At 39.3% G+C, this 16,777-nt stretch overlaps 1 protein-coding gene across 6 annotated transcripts in view; it reads right to left on the minus strand.

Moving 5' to 3' along the window:
- The window catches only part of RHOH (ras homolog family member H), a 49,161-nt gene that overhangs the window by 22,671 nt on the left and 9,713 nt on the right, over positions 1-16,777 (minus strand). For 2 of the 6 annotated variants that reach the window (XM_072737854.1, XM_072737855.1), the window contains exon 1: positions 9,188-9,396. The exons of the other annotated variants lie outside the window; for them this stretch is intronic. The gene's annotated coding sequence lies outside the window, so the exon portion shown is untranslated. Of the gene's footprint in view, positions 1-9,187; positions 9,397-16,777 lie in introns of those variants that run through there. 6 annotated transcript variants of the gene reach the window in all.

Here is a 16,777-nt window from a genome sequence, read left to right on the forward strand (position 1 = left end):
CAGCTGTCATCAACATGCTTGGAACCAAAAGCATAATCCTAAATCTGTTTCTAGCAGCAGGGACTTTCAGAAAATACACTCCCTGTGGAACTGACTTGCCATTTCTATTCATTTTTGCCCTCATTTGTCTCTAGTCTTTAAATATAAGACAACTTGCCACACAGGATAACTTTTCAAAGAGGAAAAAAGCACACTTTCTTATCATTGAATAGTTTATTATTTTAGAAAAATACTTAACAACATAGAAAATAGTGTATGACAACACTGTTACAAAAAAAAAAGCAAGTTCAAAACACTATGTGCAAATGACCCTGATTTTTCAATAAAAATAGAATGAGGAGTAAGTAACTATATCAAGATGTTAGTAATGTTCTTATACAATCATAATTTTTTTCTTTTTTTGTGCTTATCTATAGTTTCCAAATTTCCTTCATAAACATATATTGCTGTTCTACCCAAGCCAAAAAAATAAAAGGGCAAAAATAGCTCATAATCGTTTGTGAAAGAAAATACAAATGTGTCCTACAGTTCCTTCCTGGGTAGAAGTAGCATTTGCTAGTATCCTTGGATAAGATTTCTTTTTTAAGAAAGTGTGGCACAGGAGGCCTGCATCCGGGGTCAGGATCAGCCTTAGACTAATGAAATGACTCTGAAAAGTCTGAGATCCCCTTCCCCGCAGAGGTCACCGTATTTGTCAGATAAGCAAGTGTCTCTGGGTCTCTAAGTCCTTTTCTTACTCAGCCTGGAATGCCTCATAACCAAGCTCTTTCAGATGCCACTCACGTTAAAACAAACAAATGCAAGATAATCCAGGGACTTGAACCATGCCTGGACCAATCTGCTGGGCATGCTAGAAAAATTCCTAAGGAAACTAAGATCCTAAGAAAAGAAGTTTCTTGTGTCATAGAGATGGGTACCACTGTTAGGATTTATGGGAATTTCTTTCCTTTATCAATGAGGACCAGAATGGTCAAGAACAGGCTTAACTTAAGTTGCACTTCCTCCTTCTGTCTTGGGAATGGGATCAAAATACAGGAAGTCCATTAGCCAAGATTCTCTCTCTATTGGCAGTGCATGTATGGGAACTGCCCAAATACAATTCTCAGACTTGTTATGTTTCCATGGATGACCAGTCATTTTCTTTCTGATTAATATCTTTTCATTTAAATTCAACTCCTAGGTGATGATTCTCTACTCACCTTCATGTACTAGGCTACCCTAGTCTTGTCTTACTGGTGCAAACCCACCTCAAATTACTTGCAAGAGACAATAGTAGGACTCAGAAAGGAACCACTCTGAACATCACCATTAGCCAACCTTCTTAAGTACATGGTCCCAAAGTGAACTGAAATGCACCAGAGGATAACCTCCTAACCTCATTCCGTCCTTCTCCAACCACCTCTTCTCTTACACATTAGGTAATATCTTATAACACTCAGAAATACCATGAAGACCTCCATTTCCTTCCTTCCACTTTATCATCCTAAAGGTGCTTACCTAACGAAATTAAATTTTGAAACCTCCCAGGGAACTCTTCAGTGTTCCATTTCCCATAAAGTTTTACTAGCCTTTCTCAAGATGTGCATGCATGTGTGTGTGTGTGTGTGTGTGTGTGTGTGTGTGTGTCTATGATCAGGAACTAAAAGAATGAGACTCACATTAGCTGTTTTGCTAAAATGAGGTCCCAAGAAATTTCACTGCCATTGAGTTAACTATCAGTGGATGAACTACGTACCTGCCTTTTTTGCATCATGGGGTGTATGAGATAGAGGGCTCCCCTTTTCTACCACTTGAAAAGTCTGTTATCTTCTCTCTAATGATATTCTCCTGCCTGAATTCCAGTGTCACTGCTGTGCATGCACAGAACTGAGTATTCTGGACTCCTCATTTTGAAGAACTATAGTTCAGAAACATCTGAGAAGATCCCCACAGCACAATTCTTCATCTGGGAGAATCAAGATGCCCAGTTCTGGGGAATCTTTCCCACAGGAAAATAGAAAAGGAGGAAGATGGTGAAGGAGGTAGCTTCCCAATCTAGCAGTAGCAACTGTCATCCCTACTGATAAGAATCTCCTGCAAGAAGGTCTTGACTCTCAGCCTTTCCAGTCCACTGGCACAGGAGCCATCCAGCATGTCCCCTTCAAGGACCAGTCTGACCAGAAGATACCCACCTACATGGAATAATATCAAGGGTGATGAGAAGTTCCCTTACTGCTGAACATCTCTCCCATCATTGTAGTAGCCCTTTCTCTAGAGGCTTGGTGCTTTTTTTTTTTTTAAGTTTGTTTGTTTGTTTGTTTGTTTGTTTGTTTATATTTTAGAGAGAGAGTGTGTGTGCACATGGGGAGAGAGGTAGAGGGAAAGAGACTATCTCAAGCAGACTGCCCACTGAGCAGGGAGCCCAGTGTGGAGCTCGATCCCATGACCCTGAGATCATGACTTGAGCCAAAATCAGGAGTCAGATGCTTAACCAACTGAGCCTCCTAGATGCCTCTAGAGGTTTGGTGCTTTCTTCAAATGTTGAGTCTCTTTGTAAGGTAAAGGCCTTGTTACCATTGCCAAATTTATATACATGTGCTTCCAGTCTCATTATTTCCTCAAAGCCCATTTTGATTGAAAGAGGAGGAAGTTTTAAAAAATACAAAAACCTTATATAAAGAGAGGTGAGACATTGGAAGATATATATTATTGGGCATTAATCCCATTCTCTAAGCCATTCCCATCTAAGTCTGGACCCCTCCTAAGTTAGGATAGCAACCGGTGGCCTACCAGTTCCTTGTGTTGCCTGTGGATGGATAATTTGAATTGTCACTGATCCAAATTCTCAATAATATCATTATGTATTAATTTCTCTGATACGTACTGCCCTCCAACTATGTGCTGGGCACCATACTAGATGTTACACAGGGAACAATGTAAGCTGAAGAATTCTAATCCATCCTAAAGTACAGTGTCCAACATATGGATATGGATCACCCGGACTCATAACACTGATCATAACTAAGGTGTTCAGGAAGCATTTGGTGTTTATTCACTGCATTTGTTATCCACCCACAGCACTGTGAAGTACCATTCATTAGCCTTGAGAAGTATCACAATAAAGCAATCAAGGTGCAAGGAGGGTAAAGTCAGTGGTCCCATATTTAATCATCATCACAATTACCCTAAGGGTTTTATATGTTTTCCTGGGCCCCTCCTGGGTACATTCTCATTCAGTAGGTCTGGGAAGAACCAGAGAAACTATTTGTAAAGCACTAGATGATGCAGAACAATCAGATTGAGGAAACGCTGCTTCACAGCTAAACACAGCTTCCTAGCTTTTCATCTGACCTTCACAGTCTGGGAAGTAAGGACTATTATGTTATTATCCCCATATTATTGGTGAATCAGCCTCAGCACACAAAAACCAATCAGCCCAAAAGATAAAACAAAACAAAATCTCTCTCCCTTTTCTTTCTTTTTCATTTATTCTAAACATAGCAATAGAACTATCGTCACTGATCACCTTAGGAACAATCATTTATGACATCCCTGTTTGCAAAACCCCCTTTCAGTTTTGCCATCTACATAAGAGCAATGTAACAACTTCCTATTAGCCTAATAAAATTACCCGAACACAGCAACCAGTGTCTTTCTCCATTGGTTCATTTTCATCACTAAAAATAATGAATATCAAAGATACTTACAATGCCTGGGTGGCTCAGCAGTTGAGCACCTGCCTTCAGCCCAGGGCGTGATCCTGGAGTCCCAGGATTGAGTCCCACATCAGGCTCCCTGCATGGAGCCTACTTCTCCCTCTGCCTGTGTCTCTGCCTTTCCCTCGCTGAGCCTCTCATGAATAAATAAATAAAATATTTTTTTAAAAAGATACTTAAGAAACATAACACCTATATAATGGATGGACTCTGTTTGGATACTGGATTAAATAAGCCAATTCTAAGAAGATGTTTTTGAGACAGTCAGTGAAATATGATTATAGATTAAGTATGGGAAACTGTCAAAAGATCACTGCTAATTTCGTTAGGTAGGATAATGACAGCATGGTCATGTAAGAAAATATTCTTGATTTTATAGATGTATAACATAGGTGGGTAAAGTGACATGATGTCTGAGATTTCTTTAAACTATGTCAGCAAAGGGGTAAGAGGATGAAACAAATATGGCAATATCTTGACAATTGCTGAATTTGGATGATGGGCATGGGGACTAATTTTAGGTGAATTTGAATTTTTATAATAAAGGAACTTTGTAAAAAAAAAAAAAAAATCAACACTCTCACTTGCCCAAAGTGCCATTTTTCCCTTGTGAAAAAGCCTCGATGCCTATTAAAACATCTTGCCAATAAGCATAATTATATATCAGATATCCCCTGCACATCGATTCTTTTCTCATTTGTTCTCCAAACGTGTGGTTCTTTAAACTTTAACTGATGGTGATGGAATATAACTTAAAAAGTTATTTGTTGGGCAGCCCTGGTGGCTCAGCGGTTTAGCGCCACCTTCGGTCCAGGGCCTGATCCTGGAGACCTGGGATTGAGTCCCACGTCGGGCTCCCTACATGAAGCCTGCTTCTCCCTCTACCTGTGTCTCTGCCTCTGTGTGTGTCTCTCATGAATAAATAAATAAAATCTTTTTTTTAAAAAGTTATTTGTCTGAAATTCAAAATCAAAAACTGGCATTCTGGGTTGTTGTTTTTTTATCTGCCAGATGGGCAATCCTCAACAAGTAGAAAAAGCTCTAAAACATGGGTCAGGATATCTAGGTTCAGTTTCATCTGTGCCACTGGCCTCATAAGGAGAAGCAAGCTGCTCGCTGTCTTAAAGTGTTTCTTTCATTATCCATAAAACAAGAGGATTTCATTCCAGCTCAAAATGCTATGAAATGTGGGTTCTACTCTTATTCCAATTCCTCAGATAGAAATACCTTTTGAAAAAGCACACCTAAGTTACCTCCTCTTTTCAAGGGAATATTGAGAGGGAAATTCAGTAAACAAAAACATATTGCTTGCAAAACATCAGGCCGACAAGCCAAACCATCCACAGCACCATTTATTCAGTGCCTACAAGTACCAGATCCTGAAGCAGACACATTCATCTATGACCTCATTTTATCCTCACAACAGTCCCACATGGCAAATCATACTATCCCCATTTCACAGATAGGATGACTGAGGTCCAGAGAAATTAATAACTTGTCTCTGATTAGCTTCAAAGCCCTGAGCTTTCCACCACATTTCCACGCCTCCAGTTCTCTCGTGCAGAGAGCATCAGGACCTAGAAGGCAGAACAGAGCGAGTGACAGCTTCTAGCTCCTAAGTAATGCCTTTAGATCTTTCTGTTGCGAATGGATCCAATGATTCTGGGTATGTTTATGTTAAAACACACACAAAAAAACAGTGGATTTTAGAATTGGAGAAAACAATCGCCAAGTACTTATCCCCTCTCATTTTATTGATTAACATTTATCAATAATATCTACTATTTAACCAAGTTTTACTAATTGTTTCCTTGATGCGCAGCACTACACTGGATATTGTAGGAGTTTCCTTGCTCTCTTGGAATTCAGCCTATTGTGGAGACAAGATACAGATGCTTGAGTCGGGCAACAAGACATTACGTACACCGAACTATTTAATAAGGCACACTCAAGAATGACACAGACCAGAAACACAGTAGGATTTAAAGAGGAGGGAGAGGGAGGCTTGAGTGGCTCAGTCAGTTAAGCATCTGCCTTTGGCTCAGGTCATGATCCTGGAGTCCCAGGATCGAGCCCTGCATCCAGGAGGAGTCTGCTTCTCTCTCTGTGCCCCTCACGCCCGCTCCTTCTCTCTCATGCTTACTCTTCTCTCTCTCTCTCTCTCAAATAAGTAAATAAAATCTTTTAAAAAAAATAAAGAGGGGGGAGAAGCATGGGGGCTGAGGGGCCCTGTCAAGAATTTGGGAAGGAAGCAGAACCTAAACGAGATTGTGAAGGGAAGGGCTTAAAAAAGTTAGAGAGGAAGGAAGAGGCCTTGCAGGCAAGTGGAATCACCTCAGGACTCCCAGAGGAAGGGACTCCGAATAGAGTCCCAGCGGGAAAGGAGTTTGATGGTTAACAAGAGAAGGGACTGCATGGGTGAAAGCACAGATAACAGGAGACCAAAGATGTGTTTAGGGGCCAGGCAGATCAGTGCGAGGAGACCCCAGATAATAGCTGAGGAAGTGGTAGGAAGCAAGGACAAGGTGGACCTCATGCCTGTAAGCAACTGGAAAGCTGCTGGAGGCTTTTGGGGTAGGGAGACAAGCTGGAATTAATGTTTGGGGGTAACTGGTCCAGCTATAAAACAGCTGTTAGTTTCCATTCAATGTACAAAATATATGTATGGAGGGCCTTGTGTACTAATACACGAAGACGAATACGACACAGTTCCTTAAGAAATGCATAGCTCAAATGAGAGAAGACCGCCAATGACAAGATCATGGAAGTTGTTCATTAATTTAATTTATGACATCGTCCGTGATAGGGATTGTTAGTTTTCTATTCAATATCTATGCTTCCCTTTGTTATTAGTAATAGAATCCAATTTTGTTTGTAAGACTATGTGCAAAGCCTCAAGAATGGATCGTGCTTGGTTTAGACCAGGATTTCTCAACCTTTAAAAAAAAAAAAAAGATTTTATTTACTTATTTGAGAGAGAGAGAGAGCACAAGTAAGATGGAGGGGCAGAGAGAGGGAGAGGCAAGCTGCCCTCTGAGCAGGGAGCCCAATGCAGGACTCGATCCCAGGACCTCCAGATCATGACCAGAGCCGAGGCAGACACTTAGCCGACTGAGCCTCCCAGACACCCTTCAGCTTTTTTTCCTTTTTTCCATGATCACCCCAAGGACATTTTTAGACACTTTTTTCCTAAGCACTACACTCATGAAATTCTAATACCATGTAGATGTCTGGTTATGAATTATATGTATATCTGCTTATATTTGTGCATCTTTATACATTTAAAAAGTAAGATTTTTTATGCCTCTTCTCCCCACCAAAAAACTCTGTTTTCTACCTTATCATTAGCACCAGCCTATCCCACCCTGACCCCAGCCCCACCCTATCCCTGTCCCTCCCTCTCCATTATGAATGCATGGTCTAAGGCAATTATAATGATTCTATTTCCTATTTCTCCACCTGCCTCAAACGTGTAACCCAGTTCTGGCAGCAACACTGAAGCTGCTACCTGTTTGAGAGGTATGTGGGGAGCTTTTGGCTTTCCTAGAAAAAGAGAGAGCCCCTGCCAACTTAGCCTCCCTCCATCTCCATCCAGCCCAACACTCACAGGCTCACTCTCAATGGATGATGAATACATAGGGCTCAAGGCTGCAGCAGCCATCTTGCAACCATGAGGAAAGGCAAGAGAACTGCAGAGACAGTATCACTGAGCCACTGAGCCATTGAGCCCATGACAGAAAGAGGGAGACATCCAGATTTCTTGTTATATGGGAGAAATTAATTGGGATTTTTTTTTCTTAAGTTACTGTTAGCCAAGTATTGTATAACTTGCAGCTGAAATCATTACTAATCTGTAAGTTATGTCTCACGAACAATAGCTGTCCTGACAGGATCATGAGTTAATTGTTACACCAAAGCCAGAGACAATCACACACAAAAATAAACAAAAAATGTAACCAAGAATATTACACAAATCAAACATTAAAAATTTCACTCACGTTTAAAAGGAAAATTCTCTTCTTTGCTAAACTAATCAACTTTGAAATAATTTAAATAGGTTCCAAATAATGTTTGGCATTAAGACAAATAAACCTTTGGATATATTATTGTGTATAAAAATGGCCATGAAAGGCTACAAGGTAATTTTCTTACATTATACTAGAATGAATACATTTATGATTTGCCTAGTAGGCATGCCTTTCAAAATTTTTTAAAGTCAATTATTTTTAAATTAAATATTCAGATGCATCAGAAAAATGTGCCTCTTAAAGAATACCTTTGGGAATATTTTCATATAAAAATTTTTAAATAGTCATCTGTATTCATCAATTGCATGTTTTATACTTTGCTTAAATTTTTATTATAGCTGAAGCTAATTCTCTCTTATTTTAAAAACATGAACCACTCACAAACCTATTTAATAACTCCAACATCTCCCATTAAAAGTGATTTTTCTATGGCTTATCAAGTTTTAAAATATAAGAGACTTGAGATCCCTCTAAATCTAAAGATCCTCTAAATCTTAAAAGATAAAACTTAATTATAGGTTTAGGGTGCTCAAAGCCCTCAAAATGTCAAAATAACTCTCATATCAAAATCATTTTACTAGTTTCATTATTAGCATAACGCCATAAATTGACTATATTTTACTAAGGAGCTTGGGGCTTTTTATTATGTAAATAATACATGTTAATTACAGAAAATACAAGAAAAATCAAAAACATTTTAAAATTATATGTAGTCTTACCACACACTAGATGATAATTTTTAATATATTGGTTTATTTTCACATTCTAAATTTATGTATAAAAAATAAATATAGGCCTCTTTAAGCAAAAATACATGATTTTATACCCTAGGTTTTTTCTTATCATTAAGCATCACTCAAAAAATATTTTAATAAATATTTAGTAGGCTTAAATATAATTTATTTAATCATCCTTTCTGTTGCACGTTTTAGGTGATTTTTAGGTTTCTCTATTATAAAAAAATTTTTACAAAAAAAAATTTTTGTGTTGAAAAGTTTTCCTATTGTAATGAAATACTGTTTTCTTATGAATAACTCTTAGAAGGAGTCAAAGGCTATAAACATTTTAAGGTTCTTCATTCTTACTGCCCAGTTCCTTGCAATTTTTTGAAAAGAGGCCTTTCTTCAGCCATCTAAAATAAGCCAAAATAATGATTTAGAACAGAGCCTACTAAGTAGTGAGAATAAAGGATCATTCGACTCTTTTTCCCTAACTGGCTGATGATACTGTTTATAAATAGTCCTTTGGCCAATATTTTATAGAAAAAAGGAAAAACTTGATAATAATTTAAAGGTTCCTGATCAAACTTTAAAAGACTGTGAAGGCAACTGATTTTTTTATTTATCCTGCATTATACCCCAGTAATTCATTTGTTAACAATCTAAGAATTGTTAAGCACTCTCAAAATTGGCAAAAGAAAGAAAAGTCATTACAATCGACAGATAAAATAATGAGGCTACATACCTGTTGAGAAATAAAACCAGTCGTAACCAAATATACAATGGAAGGAGCACTAACATTTAAATTCCAAGTAGCATGAAGGAATGCAGGAAGATTTTTAAATTATGATCATTACAGCCTCTAGAGAATGGCCCAGCTAACCAGAGAAAGCTTTAAAGTAATATAACTTCATAAGCGTGGCTGGTCCAAGGTCGAAAACAAAATTGAACATCAGCTAAAGCTGAAAGTGTTGGTGATTTTTTCTCATGAGTACAGTTGCACAATCTAGTTTTTACACTGAAAACCACAAGTGTCTAGCCTCTGTTGGAAGAGAAACTTTTATTTTTTCCTCCATATTATCTATATGTTGGGTCTTTCCTGGATGACATGTCAAATGGGTAGCCCTTGGGGAAATCCAAAACTATTGGTTTGGGTTTTGAACTTCTGATCCAGGTTTTACATAGAACTTTGCTGCCATACAGAAAACTCTCAAGTGTTCTTATGGCTCTAGAATTGAAGAGAAACACTGCCACTGTCCACATTTAGAAGTTGCTTCTCCTGAGACAGAGAGGATGAAGAGAAGGTAGCTATAGGACTGGTCAAAGATACCATAGTTTCTGGCCTTTCATTCGTTCAAGTAATCCGTTTAACCATCAGCTGTATTCCTCTTCCATTAGGAAGCAATGCTGACTTTGGGCTTCTTCCTGTATATTCTGCACATTTTGGAGGGAAAGTACTAGCATGAGGGCATATTTTATTTATTTTTTTTTTTTAAATTTATTTTATGATAGTCACAGAGAGAGAGAGAATGGCAGAGACATAGGCAGAGGGAGAAGCAGGCTCCACGCACCGGGAGCCCGATGTGGGATTCGATCCCGGGTCTCCAGGATCGCGCCCTGGGCCAAAGGCAGGCGCCAAACCGCTGCGCCACCCAGGGATCCCGAGGGCATATTTTATATGTAAAAACGTAATTAAATGCTTACAAATAAAATATAAACACCTATATTTTTTTTTTAAGATTTATTTATTTATTTATTCATGAGAGACTCAGACTGAGAGAGAGAGAGAGGCAGAGACACAGGCAGAGGGAGAAGCAGGCTCCTTGCAAGGAGCCCGATGCGGGACTCAATCCCAGGTCTCCAGGATCACGCCCTGGGCTGAAGGCAGGCACCCAACCGCTGAGCCACCCAGGCGTCCCTAAACACCTATATTTAAATTAAAAGTTACACACTACATTGGCTACATTGAACATGTATTACTACTATATTTTTAAATCCGTGTTATTATAGATATCTCTCTTATATTACCAGATATTCTAAGCATAGGAATATAGTGACAATATTATTTCAGCAGACATAGGAAATTGTGATACTGTCAACATGTAAGATTTTTCTGCCTTTTCCCCTCCTATTTCCTGTATGTACGTCCAACACCCTCTTCTACTCCCTTATCACAACCAGAGGAAGAGAGAGAAAGAGAGAGACCACTGATACAAATTTCAGCAAGTCACTGCCCAAAGATATTGGGACTTAAGGAAAATCAGGTTTTAGCCAAAGAAAGTATACCAAAGGGGATTTCTAAATATTTTAAGGGTTTTTGTAGTTGATGGCAGTAATTTTACACCATTTAAGTCTGAATTGAAATATATTGCTTTCCTTTTTCCTGTTAGAAGGCATAATCACAGGCATTCTTACACTTATCAATCATGGTTGAGATCATTTTCAGTTGGAAAAAGACAGGAAAAAAATTTTGTGGCAACTGAGAAGGTTCAGGTTGAGATTTGTGTGTTCGGAGAGGTTCAAACGGCATCAGCTGGAATGGCAGTGGGGAAAGCAAAGGAAAAGTAGGGGTCCTGTTCCAAAGGATCAACTGAAAGAAAGAAAGGTCATTAAGGTAGAGATTCATGCCAGTCAATTCCTTGCATTGGCAATTAGGTGGCTAGGTGTGAGGACGCTCCAAGGAGGGCAATCTCTAGGAGACAGGAGGGGTGGGACGTTTGCTATTGACCTTTGGCATACATGAGCTATTTCTGTTCCCTGGGCTGTAATTGAGTATTCTATGATGTAGTATTATTATTAAAATGCACTGAACGTATTAAATTAAAATTAAAATAAATCAACTGCATTGAATACACTGAATTGAAATTGGTAGGAGACCCTGTCATGGGTAACAACACTTAAACTGGTTGTAGAAGTTGACCTGCACTAATTACTTGAATTTATTTGTCATAGATTTTCTTTTTCTACCTCGAATCCTTATGCTACACAAGACCAAGAGAAGCCTGACTCAGATTTCACAATTCATGCAGCCAATTACACATATTTTTTCTCCGGAGGGTTGAAGATGGGGAGCATTTTCACTCCCCACCCTGTATCTGCCCTCTCTACTAACATGACACAATAATACGTTCTTATCAACTTTCAACAGAATTGGCTAATTCAAGCAGTTAGGTTTCCGGTAAATCTCCAGACCCTGCCTAAACCCCTATCATAGTCCAAGCAGACAGGAGATTAACAAAGACATGATCTTCCTACCAAAAACACTAGTTCCCCAAATTGCAAGTCAGGTACCCACTAACAAAGGATGGCTAACTGGGCTTCTGTGGTTTAAGGCTACAAAGGAAAAGGACTTCTCTCCAAAGCTATCAGGGTCCAAACAGATGATCAGCTTCAGATAGGAAAACCTATGTTTTGCACTCAGAACCAAGCACATTACACACCAGCTGCTGCTTTTCACCCCCAAAAGCAGCCTGACTAGGTATCCAGTATTCACCAAGGGGCATCAGTTGGCCCCACACCAGTCACTATACCCTGGAGTTGGCCGTGTCAATATTTACAACCTGCCTGTATTTTCAAAAGGAACTATATGATCACAAATCAGACATTAAAGTAGAACTTGAGAGGGTGCTTTCCCAAATGGGAACTAACTCTGGCTTCACATAAGAGAATTCAAAATTAAGGACTTAGAACATGAGTCGTATATACTCTGAAAACCAACTTCATCTCCACATCCACATATTTACTCAAGTTAAGGGTCCAGTAATATAAAACTACACATACATCTACCATCTTGTCCTCATTTTAACCATCAACTGGAAAGTCAGTATTTCTCTTTGGCAGCTGAATCCAGCATCAGCAAACAGCAGAGGTATTGAAACCTCTGAGGCAGGAGTTCTTAATGTGAGGACTCTGTACAAGTGGAAAGCCTGGATGGGCTTTCGAGGCCCCCCAAGTCCCCTGAAGTTATATGGCAAGTGTGCGTGTTCCTGCATTCCTGTATGAAATTTTTCTCAAGAAGTGTGTTGAAGTTATTAGGAAACACTATGCTGAAGTATAAGCCAATTAGCCCATGCAAAACTCTTTTAAGTGGAGAATAGGAGAGTGGGGAAGTGCACCCTTACACATCCCACAGATTCTGAGTTGTGTCTACAGTGCTAAGAAGGATTGTGATTTATTCTTGATTTGTCATGCCATGTCCCAAAAGACTAGTGACCCTGATGATAGGAAATGTGAAACTTTTTTTTAAAGTAAAAGATTCATCTTCAGTATAAAGTTGGAAGAACCCATGGTATTAAAGGCTATTTGAGAGCTTATTACAATCATTAATGTTCTTCTAAATCCAAGTGAAGCAGATAATCTCAGTACAATGGCTCCTGTTACTGCAATGTCACTAAGCTTATTTTGTGATCTGTTGTTGTTGTTATGGCGTATGTTTAAGTGTTATTACTATTCTGAGTGCTAAAATTCCATATATAAAGAACTGCATTTCATCAAAAACTTAGACTTTCTTTCCTTCTTTAATGTAATGTTATCATAACTGAGGCTCAAAATACTTTCTGGACATAGCACTGCTTACTCTACTCACATTTATTCTTAATTACCACTTCCCAGTAGTCTGAAATAGAATGTTTGTGGGATCCTAGACCCTCCCTATGACCATTGCTCTCTGTGCTATCCCCTGTAGTTCCCTCATTCACAGCTACTTCCAGTTGGCCCAAATGCCTCACTAAAGTCATTTCACTGTGAAAAGGAATTTGGTGGTACAAACTATATTTATTTAAGGAGTGGTATAAGTGCAGCCTCCTCTACATATTCAATACAATAACTTATCCCTTCTGGCTCTTCTTGGTTGTCATACCCCTTTACAACAGAAGTCCTTAGATCCTAAGCCTCAAGGTAACAACTTCACCCCATACACACACACACACACACACACACACACACACAGAGACATTCCCTTGGCCGATCCAATCTTCAATCTGACAATGTTCTCAAAGTATAATCTGCGGATCATATGTATCAGAAACTTTATGGAGAGATGCCTGGGTGGCTAAGTGGTTGAGTGTCTGTCTGCCTTCGGCTCAGTTCATAACCCCCAGGGCCTGGAATCGAGTTCCGCATCTGGCTCCCTGCAGGGAGCCTGCTTATCCCTCGCCTATGTCTCTGCCTCGCTCCTTGTGTCTCTCATGAATAAATAAAATTTAAAAAAAAAACTTTATGGAGTGGATAGACTTGTTAAAAATGAATATTCCTGTCAATCCCCAGACCCACTGAATCAGAATCCACAGAGGTGGAACCTAGAAAGCTGCATTTATTTGTTAACATGACCCCCATCCATCCAGATGACCTGTAAATGCACTAAAATTTGAGAATCCATGATTGAGAAGAATCATTTCCTCTCTAGCTTGAGTCCTTTTGTTTTCAGATCTAAATAGAACTGCTTTCCTTTCCATCTTGCTCAACTCTGAGGTCAGCATTTCCCTGTCTTTTCCTGAGAAATGTTCTCTTCTCTCTCTGGGCTTTACCAGTTGATTTTCTCTGGACTATTTCCCAGCCTCTGCAGTCTACCTTAGCAAGTCTCCAGGACTCATCCAGTCACTACTTCCTCTTTCCTGAGCTGCCCTAAAGAAACCCCCTTATTGGGTCCCTGGGGAGGCGTAGTCAGTTAAGTGTCCTACTCTTGATTGCAGCTCAGGTCATGATCTCAGGGTCCTGGGTTGGAGGCCCATATCCGGCTCCCTTCTCAGACTCAGGGAGTCTGCCTGTCTCCCTCTCCCTCTCCCCCTCCCCTACCTCTTTCCTACCCCCGCCCCCCCTCTCCCCACCCCTCTGCCCCTCCTCCTCTACACCCTCCCCCTCTCCCTGCTCATGAGTGTGTGCACTTGCAGGCTCTCTCACTCTCTCTCAATAAATAAATAAATCTTTTTTAAAAAAAGAAAGAAAGAAACCCTTTTATCATCCACCACTCCAGATTGCCTGGGTCAAAACTCCCTTTACAATACCCTGCCCAGAGAGTTATAGTACATAGCTGCATGTTAAAGGCAAACTTCATCTGGTCCACATTCCCATTAAATGTTGAAACTACTTACAATCACTTATTTACAGGCCCTCTCCACATTTTTTACATGCACACACACCACTACTCCAATAAATTAAATAAAAACAAAATTCTATCATTTTGCCATACTAACACACTAAATGCTTGCATTGTTTTCCACTCATGTTTAATCTTCATTCATAACAAAATCAGAATATAAGTGAAAATTTTAATCCTGTTTTTCTAATTTAACACCATACCAAATATATTTTAATAACTATCATAAAATCCTTACCTTTAAAGACTACAAAGTATTCTGTGGAGTTAATGCTGCCAGAATCATTATTCCTTAGTTTGGTTATGAGTGACGATGTTCCTGCATATTATTTTTTCCTTCTTTGAATTATTTATTTAGAATAAATTCCCAGGGATAGAATTAAGGGATCAAAATGTATGAACATTTTAACGCTTCTTAACACATATTGCCTAGTTGCCATATTTGTATTTTACATAGCCCCTCAGTGGTATACTGATAAAATGTTTAATAGCCTGTCCTCAAAAAAGTGTAGGGAGCCTGATTTATAGTGTCTGCCAATTTCCTTGGTGTAAATATTCCTATAATGGCCAGTTTCAAGCTACAAACTTGAATGCGAGTTGGAAAGAGATGCTCAGTAGCACACTATTATATAATGTTTCTATCAAACAGATAAATGGAAATAAGCTCAAGAACATTTATAATAGGGCAGCCCTGGTGGCTCGGTGGTTTAGCGCCGCCTTCAGCCGAGGGTGTGATCCCGGAGACCCCGGATGGAGTCCCATGTCCGGCTCCCTGCGTGGAGCCTGCTTCTTCCTCTGCCTGTATCTCTGCCTCTCTCTCTCTCTCTCTCTCTCTCTCTCTCTCTGCATCTCTCATGAATAAATAAATAAAATCTTTTTTAAAAAAAAGAACATTGATAATAGTAAAATGTAGTAAAGAACTAGGAGGTAATAAATTTTGAGTATTTATTACCTTTATTTTTTTTAAACATTTTTTTTAAATCTTTATTTATTTATGATAGTCACAGAGAGAGAGAGAGAGGCAGAGACACAGGCAGAGGGAGAAGCAGGCTCCATGCACCGGGAGCCCGATGTGGGATTCGATCCCGGGTCTCCAGGATCGCGCCCTGGGCCAAAGGCAGGCGCCAAACCGCTGCGCCACCCAGGGATCCCTATTACTTTTATTTTTAACATAACTTATTTAACTGTAAGTTATAGAATTTAATTTTTAATGGCAACTGTGTTTAACAAAATTGCAAAATTTCTGGAAATATTACATTTGGCTCTTGCAAATAAGTACAGGCAGGCTCTGCACACCATTACAAATATTTCACTTGCAAGAGCACGTCTTTTTTTTTTTTTAACTGAAACCATTGAAATTCCTCCTATTCCCATCTGTTGTCACAAACAATAACCATGCTTTCAAGTTAGCAAGTTATACAAATATATAATGAATAAAGCATAATGCAAAAAAAAACAAAAAAGAGAGAGAGAGAGTGAGCAGGAGGTCTATCTGAGCCAATTAATTCCACTCACCCTCCCCCAATTTGGACAATACTCTCTTCATGCACTTATTCACTAGTGGTTTTTTAACGGGGTCACCTACAACAACTACTCAATTATTTACTAACTCAAACAATGACTGAGTGGCTGACTATACGCAGTTCTCTTGGCAAACATGGTGAGAACCATACTGCCTGTTACTTAACCACTCTCTTCCTTGGTTTTCTTTTCTACGAAATGGGGAAGAGGTCACTGCTGACTACAGTGTTACAAGAAACTAAGTAAAGAGATAAGAAGGCTCCAACTTACGCTCTAAGAAGCAATTGAGTGTTCTATAATGTTTTGAAATTTTCTTCCAAAAGTAATTCATTAGTATTCTGTTTTACTGGAAAAGAGAAATGGGTGATTTGGCACTTTCTCGCTTGAGAGCAAATTCTTTTCTTTGGGTTTCCGTGAGTAATAGTGAACAGCCTCTACATGTATATAACAGAAGTTTTTAAGTGGCGCCCTACCGCTTGAGTGTTAAAATGTAAATATGGTAATGAAAACTCTAAATATGCTCACACCTTTAACTCAGTCATCTCACCCTTAGGATTCTCCTAAGAAATAAATTCAAAACAAAGAGGCACCTGGGTGGCTCAGTGGTTGAACATCTGCCTTTGGTTCAGGGCGTAATCCTGGGATCCTGGGATTGAGTCCTGCATTAGGCTCCCTGCAGGAAGCCTGCTTCTCCCTCTGCCTATGTCTCTCCCTCTCTCT

Source organism: Vulpes vulpes, chromosome 14 (genome assembly GCF_048418805.1).
Source record: "Vulpes vulpes isolate BD-2025 chromosome 14, VulVul3, whole genome shotgun sequence".
In the NCBI taxonomy this organism is placed as follows: Eukaryota; Metazoa; Chordata; class Mammalia; order Carnivora; family Canidae; genus Vulpes; species Vulpes vulpes.